This window comes from Sorex fumeus, unplaced genomic scaffold (assembly GCF_029834395.1).
Source record: "Sorex fumeus unplaced genomic scaffold, SorFum_2.1 ptg000003l, whole genome shotgun sequence".
Lineage (NCBI taxonomy): Eukaryota > Metazoa > Chordata > Mammalia > Eulipotyphla > Soricidae > Sorex > Sorex fumeus.
Genome location: NW_026606060.1, coordinates 25,152,982 through 25,163,302, shown reverse-complemented (window position 1 = coordinate 25,163,302; position 10,321 = coordinate 25,152,982). Strand labels below are relative to the sequence as shown.

General features: G+C 36.8%; 1 pseudogene; it reads left to right on the top strand.

Moving 5' to 3' along the window:
- The first annotated feature begins 226 nt into the window (after nucleotides 1-226).
- LOC130026587 (40S ribosomal protein S3a-like) lies at nucleotides 227-863 on the top strand (annotated as a pseudogene).
- Nucleotides 864-10,321: the final 9,458 nt, after the last annotated feature.

Here is a 10,321-nt window from a genome sequence, read left to right as displayed (position 1 = left end):
AAAACTGAGGATGAGTTTGCAGAATTACTTAGGGTTTTTAATTATTAATATGATTTATTTAAAGTTACCTCAGATGAAGATAAATGAGTATGTGAATATGTTCCTTCAGATACAAATAAATTCCCAATGTTGTTTCAAACTTCTTAAGATCTAACCATTGCTTTGTAAAAATATATTGTTAAGAAGTGTTTATAGAAGTGTGCTTTTTGACTCTCGGAGTAGCACCATGGCGGTTGGCAAAAAAAAGGGCCTTACCAAAGGTGGCAAAAGGGGAGCTAAGAAGAAAGTGGTTGATCCATTTTCTAAGAAAGACTGTTATGACATGAAAGCACCTGCAATATTTAATATAAGAAATATTGGGAAAACGCTTGTCACCAGAACCCTGGGAACCAAAATTGCATCCGATGGCCTCAAGGGTTGTGTATTTGAAGTGAGTCTTGCTGACCTGCAGAATGATGAAGTTGCTTTTAGGAAATTCAAGCTGATTATGGAGGATGTTCAGGGCAAAAACTGCCTGACAAACTTCCATGGCATGGACCTCACCCATGACAAAATGTGCTCCATGGTCAAAAAATGACAGACCATGATTGAGGCTCACGTTGATGTCAAGACTACCAATGGTTATTTGCTTCATCTATTCTGTGTTGATTTAACTAAGAAGTGCAATAACCAGATTTGGAAGACCTCTTATGCTCAGCATCAGCAGGTTCACCAGATTCGGAAGAAGATAATGGAGATCATGACTCGAGAGGTGCAGACAAATGACTTAAAAGAGTTGGTCAATAAATTGACTCCAGACAGCATTGGGAAAGACATAGAAAAGGCTTGCTAGTCTATTTACCCACTTTATGATGTCTTTGTTAGAAACGTAAAAATGCTGAAGAAACCTACGTTTGAATTGGGAAAACTCATGGAGCTTCACGGTGAAGGTAGCAGTTCTGGAAAAGCTACTGGAGATGAGACAGGCTCTAAAGTAGAATGGGCAGATAGGTATGAACTGCCAGTTCAAGAATCTGCTTAAAATTCAGATGGTCATTGGTAACAAAAGTTTTATTTCTGGTGAAAAAAAAAAGAAGTGTTTATAAAAGTGTATAAATTAGGACCAGAGAGATAGCACAGCAGGTAAGGCTCTTGCCTTACACTTGGCTGATCCGGGTTCAATCCCTGACACCACATATGGTAATTAAGTCTCAGCCAGCGTAATCCTTGAGTGCAGAGCCATTAGCATATTCCAAGCACTGGCAGTTGTGGCTCCAAAAAAAAATAACAGTAGGTGTATAAATTCTCCATACCCCCTTTTAAACTTATATCAAAGCAAATTTTATGAAATAATATCAGAAATAACATATAAAATTGTCTCCCTATACAGTCTTCTTCAAAATAATTATTAGCAAATAGTCCTTTGGGAGAGGATGTCACACCCAGTCATATTCTGGGTTATGTGATACTGAGGGTTAAATCAAACTTCTGACCTGCAAAAGATATGCTAAAGGCCTTTGATAGCACCCAGTCCCAATAACCCACTATTAATCCCCAAATGTATAAGACATTAAAATCAGACATAGCATTTATCTGATCTGATAAAGAAATATGCCAATATTTTGTTTGGCAAATTGGCTAATAGAAATTAAATTCTATTTTAATCCTAATGAAGAGACAGTCAGATTCTGTTCTTCCCTGCACATTTTCAACTTGCCTATTTTCAATTCTAAACATTTGATAGCATATATTGTTCTGTTCTGATTTATGTTTTAGAAACATAAATTTTCCTTTCTGGTATATGCCATTGAAGCAATTAGTTATTTAAGGTAAAAAATGTCAACAGAAACTGCTTTGCTAAGCTATAAAAGCTATCAAAAATGCTTATCTCTGACAGTTTATATAACTGTTCACACATATTTGCTGTCTCCTTTCAGAGCTTCTTTTGTGAAAGCATCTTACATTTCCACCCTGTAAAACAAATTTAACGTGTGACTTGCTGTACTGATGAAATGTGGGTGGGGTGATGGATATTCTCTCTGAATTGTATCTTAAAAGTAAATGTATGGTTTGCTTGCTTTCTTTTGCTTTTGTCAACTCAATCAATAGGGCTGTGTTCCAGAGGATAGGTAATTATCATGGATCTTAGAATAAAAATTACATAAAATAAAGCCTCAAATACCATGAAATGAATTTGTGGCATAAGAAAGAAAAAAATCTCACCCTCTATTTTTTGTTGTTAATCACTAATACATCATAGCTTCTATAACAAGAATTAGTAAGTCTATTATATCTGGTACATACTCTTAAGTATATCTTGAAAACCATGTTGGTTTGCTTTTTGAAACACACCAGAGTTTCTGAAACAAGTTATTCAATAGGATTGTTTACCATAAGGAATCAATTACAAGTTAATAAATATCATTACCAATAGCTTATAACAAAATAAAATAGTTTTGCTTTAAAAACTTCTGTTAACCATGTTTTTCATCTATTAAATAAAATTATCATGCTCAAGTTCAATCCATTACTTTATAATATTAGTGTGAGCTTTCTCCTTTTAGAATACTTTCATAGAGAGAAGCAAGTGTGGAGAATATAATTGGTGAAACTGTATATAATTGCTCCCCTTTCTATAAGAAGCATATGCATTTAGTTATTTTTCTAACAACAACAAAAAGCAATATTTCTTGGTCCAATGTGAGGAATCAAATACAAGAAAAATGCTTCTTGGTGAGAAATCCAAATGTTCAGATATTTCTTTTCATTTGATTTTTTAAGTATTGGTTCAAAGAAGGTATTTTCATAGTGCAGACAGCTCAGTCATCCGTTTATTTCTAGGGTTTGCTAATGGCCTTTTATTGTGCTTTACTGAGGGTTCTACTTTTGTTTGCTTTGATTCTTGAGCCATGCCTGGCAATTCTCAGGGATGGTTACTCCTGGCTCTACACTCAGGGTTCACTCCTGGTGGTGCTCCAGGGAACACTGGAGATGCCAGCCATCAGCACTGCACCTACTCTACTATCTCTCCAGTCCCTAAAAGGTTTTCATTTGCAGAGCATGTCTGAGATAACACATTTTACCTTACAAAAGAGAGAGACAATGCATCATGGTTTCTATGATAGTACATTCTTAAACCCTTGGTATGCATAAGTATGCAGTAGCACTGTAGCACTGTCCTCCCATTGTTCATTGAGTTGCTCAAGCAGGCCCAGTAACATTTCCATTGCGAGACTTGTTACTGTGTTTGGCATATCGTATATGACACGAGTAGCTTGCCAGGCTTTGCTGTGTGGGTGAGATACTCTCGATACCTTGCTGGACTCTCTGAGAGGGGCGGAGGAATCGAACCCACGTCGGCCGTGTCGGCCGCATGCAAGGCAAATGCCTTATCCGCTGTGCCCAATTATTCAGTATGGATAAGAAATGTTATTACAGGACAAGAAGATAGTACAGTGGTGAGAGCACATGCCTAGCATGCACCAAACTTGTGCTTGATTCCAGTACCACTCAAGCATTGATGAGTACAGCTCTAGATGCTCCCTAAGTACTGCTAAGTGTGGCCCAGAAGATTTCTAGAACCATTGGGGTGGCATGCGTATTCCCAAAACAGCAGGACCCAAACAGCATCAAATCCTTGCCTTGAACTGCCAATTCAGTTGGCTGGGAATGTCTAGCCAGTGGAATACTGATCTGGGAACCACAAAAAGAAAAGGAAATTAATTTAGTATCAGTTATCCTGAAAAAGAAAAAGACAAGAAGAATCAGAGAAACTGGAATGAAAGAGAGAAGATGAGAGAAGGAGAGAAGGTATAAGTTACGCACTAGCCTAATAATTAATGTTTTAAAATGCATCATCTTTCATATATATTCTGAAGTCCTTTGCTATATATAATATATAATATAATACACAATATATAATATAAAATATATATTAATATATTATATATACATAATATATAATATAATATATAATATATAGCAAAGGACTTATATATTATATATACATAATATATAATATATTATATATTATATATACATAATATATAATATAATATATAATATATAGCAAAGGACTATAATATATAATATAATACATAATATATATAATATAATATATAATATATTAATATATTATATATACATAATATATAATATAATATATAATATATAGCAAAGGACTTCAGAATATACCCTATACTCTAAATGTGAAGAAATTTTCTACCTCAACTGGTTTTATAAAATATCAAGCAATAAAATAGCAGTTGAATCAGATTAAGTAAATTAAAATATCAGATCATGCCTCTCATTGAGCTACACTGAGGTAAGCTTCATTTTACACCTTACTTAAAAATGGCCTGTGCCACCAATAATTTGCACATTCCATCTTCAAAAGAATCATGATCAGTCTCCAAGAAGATGCAGCTTGCTGTTCTGCAACCTAATAATTGAATGTGGACATGCTTGGTTTTGATCTCTGCATTAACACAATAGCTTTAGTGGAGATATCCATCATTTGGATTTGCCTGTAAAGAATGATTTCCTTTTTAAGAAATAGAACCTGCTCATCTCCTACTGACATGAATCAGCAGCATTGGCAGCAAATGGAGGAGAACCCTAACGCAAAGACTACTTGAACATCTTGCCCTAGAAAAAGGTACTTTTGGTGATTATCTTTTGAAGAAAGATGGGAAAAAGAAATGAAAAAAACACTTTCAGTTTAATGAGCCTCTTCCTGCCTTTTTCTTTCAAGAAGAAGAAAATATGCATGACTGAAATACATAAAAGCAGTCAGGTATAGCAATATTTTCCCACTGTTGAGTGATTAACTTCCAAAAACTGAGATGTCTTTGAGGAAATTCATTGAAATTGCTACAATTAGAAATTGGAAATGTTTGCATAAAAAAAACTAGGCCTTTTTGGGTCAAAAAATAATTTAAACCTTTGATAAGATATGGATCAGACCCATTCACAGCCAGTCCCAGAAACCTAATGATCCCAGTTTATGCAAGCATAGATATGTCATTGAAAAACAGTGCCCATTATAAACTAAAGCTTCCTATTTGGTGTATCAAATGTGCTTTGAACATAGATTTTTTTAAATAAACTACTATTCAGCTGAGAGTACCTTAATAAGCAGTATTATATCCACTAACATGTGATTTGATACCTATGTCTGATATAATCTGAGTATTAATCTAATGTTTTATTAAAGATACATTTCCATATGGACTCAACTAAATGAATGTTCTTTTGTGTTATCTATGGGGCTTTTGGAAGTACTTGACTTAATCCCAAACCAGAATATGGCATTGAGGAGAGACCAGCAAATGATACCTTGTACTGACAGCATGCTTTGAAGCATGTTGGATAACTTGACTTTTAATGCCAGGCTGTGCTAGAAAGGTGAGACACTTGTTCTTAACAGATCTCTTAGCATCCTATCTTCTCTGCTTTTGAAATAAAAGCAATTACCTAAGTATTTTCAAAATCTAGAAAATGAAAGCTCCTCAAATTACATGGCATGAGTAAATTTCCACCTCTTTTGTCCTTCAACCAAGAGGGAGCTATCAGCTATTGCACTTAGCAACTATTTTATGTTTTGCTGTTCTTAAATAGATAAGAAATAAATCTAAAATAACTGACCTACCTGGAGTTACAAGGAAACATGGATTAAGAGTCAGTGTGTGGTGCTGGAGCGATAGTACAGCAGGGGAGTACTATCCCTTGCACGCGACCGACCAGGGTCGGTTTCCAGTATCCCATATGGTCCCCTGAGCACTGTCAGGAGTAATTCCTCAATAACCCCTGTGCATCGCTGGATGTTACCGAAAAAACAAGAAAAAAAAAAAGAAAAGAAATAAAGAGTCAGTGTGTGTGTGTGTGTGTGTGTGTGTGTGTGTGTGTGTGTGTGTGTGTGGAGAGGAGAGGGGGGCAGAGTGGGGTGGGGGGAATGTCAAAGAGATTAATACACAGGTAAGGCACTTGACCAGGGTTCAATCTCAGGCTTTCAGTATGGTCCCAAGCACCATCAATGGTGATCTCTGAGTACAAAGAAAAAAGTAAACACTAAGCATAGTTGGGTGTTCTGGCTCCCCTCATCATCCAAAAGAAAAGAAAATCACTGCAAAAAAGGACAGTATTCACTGGGGATAAACTCAAGTCGTAAAGCACATGTCAAGTTTCCCCTTCTTCTGTATATTCTGAGTCTGGCTCCAGTGACCCCTGAGCTCTAGAGTCAAGCACCATTGGATGGAGCCCCTATACAAATAAACAGATAAAAATAAATAGGAAGAACATATTCAGAATGACAGTAATTATTGAAAATCATTTTCTTTGGACCACATTTGGCAATGACCAGGACTTAAGACTGACTCTGCATTAGGGTTCACTCCTGGTAGTGCTGGTAGACCATGTGGGATGCTTGGGATCAAACCTGTGTCAGGTGCTTTCAAGGTAAGCATTGTAATAATGCTTTCAAGGTAAGCATTCAACGTAACCCATTGTAATAACTTTAGCCCAGGAAAGTGCTATTTTTTTCACTCATTTATCTAAAATTATATATTTATCCAAACAAAAACCACATTGTAATTTAAAATTAAAATATATATTTAGGAGTACAAATATAACTCTCTAAATATTACTTAAACTTTTATAGCCTGTTTTAAAGTATATACAGAAGTAGAGGTAACAGTCACATATAAACGTTGAGATAAGAGGTTCAGATCAAGCTAACTTTCAGTACAAGCTCAACTAGGACCATTTTTCCTCAGTTTATGGTATGCCTTCAATGTAAAGATTTATTAAATTCAAATGAGTTCACCGTGAATCATCCTTACTCAAGCAGAACATTTTGAGTTCGATCTCTAGTTGTTATTTAAGAATGTAGACCTCTGAGAACTAATTCAGTTCTATAGTATAGATGATAGTCAGATGATACTATAAAACTAAGGAAAGCCCAAATGAGACTCACTGTAGTATTCCTCAGCTCTACAAGCTGGTTAGGAGAAAGGGGACTCTTTTCGACTCGCATTTTATGTTTTACTCTTTACTTGAAGTCGCTCAAATATCCAGTGTCACCAGCCCCTGCGTTTTTTTACTTAATTTTTTTAAACTTCAGATGAAAAGGGCAAGCATGGGGACACATTCAGCAGTATTCAGGGCCTACTCCTGGCTGTGTCTTTAGGGGTCATTCCTGGCAGTGCTTGGAGCGCCCTATTGGCATCAGGGATTAAATCAGAATCTGCTTCATGCAAGGCAAACTCCCACCCCCTGTTCTACATATGTCATCCTATTTCTCACTTCGGTTAATGATTTGGTCAGTAGTTCTTAAGTTTCTTGTGGCAAAGTCAATATGTGCCAGAAATAAAGGACCTGTCATGCCATATCCAGATTCCTTTCAAATTGTGCTTTCAGAACACTGGCCACAGGCAGAGTTACTTCAATGAACTCAACTTCAATGAACAGATGATGGATCTCCTTCACTGTGGGGTCTCTCATCCATAAGACTGTGCACCCTGCCCTCCATAGAAATACTACATCATTATAGGGCTCAGGGCCACAAGAGCAAATAATCACAGGGAATAATTTACAGAAGTTCATCTTTTATCAGCCTAGGTTAGAACCATATCAAGCATACAAAGGCTCAGAATACTCTTCAGGTGTGAGAATCTTTTTTTTTTTCTGATGAAAATGCTTAACGTCAGTGCCCTTTTTTGTTCCCTGAAAACAGGTCTTGTTGCTGTGTAAAATTAGGAGTCATTCTTTGACTTCTCAGACCTTATATTATTTCATTGAATTATCCTCTAATGCCTTGCACTGAACTGGGAACTGTCCCAAGGCCTTGTCAAATCCTTTTATTTTTGTTATGTAGCAGGTTACACCTGAAGGAGATGTCCATTTGTTGCCAAACTTAATTAAGGAAAGTTGGATCTTTTTAGAGCAGGAAGGGCATATGAGTTTGCTAACTAGCAAAGGACATTGTCTATGTTTTGTTTTGTTTTTCAGCACTAAAAACGCCCTGTTCTTTCCATCTAAGTAAACAGATGAAACAGAAAACTTCTAACCCATGTTTACATTGTGCCTGGGATTTCATCATCATTATCCCCATTTAACAGGTGAGGAAATTGAGAAAGTGAAGGAAAATTGGAGCTATCCAAGTGTTGGGAAATAGAAGTCAGAACTACAAGTCATTAGCTTAGTCAATTTCCATTGCACAGCTGAGGCACTGTGGATTTGGAAAAGAACAGATGGTAAGTGAAGGCAGGGACTAAGACTAAGGTCTTCCTTTAGTAACTTGGAAGGCTGTTGGATGCTATTCTGCATTCTAAATAGGAACGAAAACCCAGACATTGAAAGCCAGTGTTCCTGCCTTATAGGAGGTTGCAAAAATAGTTCTCTTTGGAAAGGCTGGCCTATATTTAAAATAGTCTGTGTGTCCTATTTTCAGGAAGTGCAATTCAAACACGATTTGTTTTCTTATTAATTGTGAGTGGTCTTCACAGTGATCTGTTTGAAAATGATTACCCTAAGTAGTAAGCAACAATTGTGCTTTTTTGGTAAAAATTTATCTGCATTTTTTAAACTCTTATCTCTGTATTTAGAATATTTAAGCCTACAGTTTAAGTGCAGCTTATGTTTCCTGCTAATACTATCTTCCCAAGGTTTCTCTTTTCTCCCCAGAAAAGTTTGGGAAACATTACTCTTATAATGTACATTTAGACTAAATTGCAGATATTATCATTATTTCACTATTTATGTAAATTATTTTATCACTCATGTGTATCATTTTATTATTATGTATGGCTAGTTGCAAAGCCTGGAAAGTTACCCATGATGTAGTTGCTACGCCAAAAACAGTAACAACAAGTCTCACAATTTGTTGTGAGATACTTCTGGTGCCCACTTGAGCAAACCGATGAACAACAGGAGGACAGTGTAGTGCAGTGCAGTGCTAGTTTCCTGGTATTTTTTCTAACTGACATATCAGAAAAGAGTTGCTTTAAGAAAGTAAATACAATTTACTCCTGCCATATTCCCTTCTCTGAGCTTCCTTAATTTTAATATTGAAATAAACTTAAGTCCACAATTAAGATGGACTAAACAATTCAATTCTTAACTACATATTTTAAAACAGAACCATCTTGTATGGCAGCCACTAGCCATCTGTGCCTCTTAGCACTGAAATGCGACCAATTCCAATGAAGGTATGCTGTTAGGTAGAAAATGTACCCAGAAGCCTGAAGATAATACAGAGAAGAAAACATATTTCATTAATAATTTTCACTACTCGCCTAGAGTGATAGCACACCGGGTAGGGTACTTGCCTTGGACAAGGCCGACCCGGGTTTGATTCCTCTCGGAGAGCCCAGCAAGCTATCAAGAGTATCTCACCCACATGGCAGAGCCTAGCAAGCTTCCTGTGGCATATTCGATATGCCAAAAACAGTAACAACTATTCTCACAAAGGAGATGTTAGTGGTGCCTGCTTGAGCAAATCGATGAACAACGGGAGGACAGTGCTACTGTGCTAATATTCACTATTAATTCTAAGTACATATCAAGATGACCACGACAAGATACGCTAAGTAAAACTAATTTTAAATGATTTTTTAAATTATTTTAAATTTATTTTTAAAATTAATTTCACATTTTCTTCTTCACTTTTGTTGGTATAGCTATTGGAAAATTAAATACTGCATTTTTTTTTCAGTATTCCCCTGTGGGGACGTTTAGTGAGACGAAGACATTCCAGGCATGATGTCCAAGCTCCAAGCCCAGCTGCCCTAGCCAGCGCAGCTAAATGCCATGGCAAAGACATCCCTATAGGTTGTGCATGCAGGGTTAAACATTTTTAATTATTAAGGCTTTTAGCTGTGCAGTGAAGTGTGGTTACATACACATTACAGATATTACAAAGGTGAACATCTGTGAGTGAGTGCGTGGCTCTCCTGGAAGCATAGCAGAAATCCTCAGGAATGTTCAGGACTTGGAATTGCTACCAAGTGCCCAATGAGTCAGTGAGTAAACCAAAGACTTGAGCCAAACTCAGTGCCCATGAGAGGAAGCCACCGACAGTCTCACACAGCACCCAGGAGCTGCATACAGCAGGGTGAAGGAGTTTCCTTCTTGGTGTGTCAGGAATAAGCCTGAAACACCACCTGGTCAGGTCCCCAAACCAAAAACAAACAAAGAAAAACTACATTTGATTCTCATACTATATTCCACAGAAATGTCAGTTAACTCTTTTATGTTTTTTGGTTCACACCCGGCAATGCACAGCGGTTACTACTGGCTCATGAACTCAGGAAACACTCCAGCTGGTGTCAGGGGACCATATGGG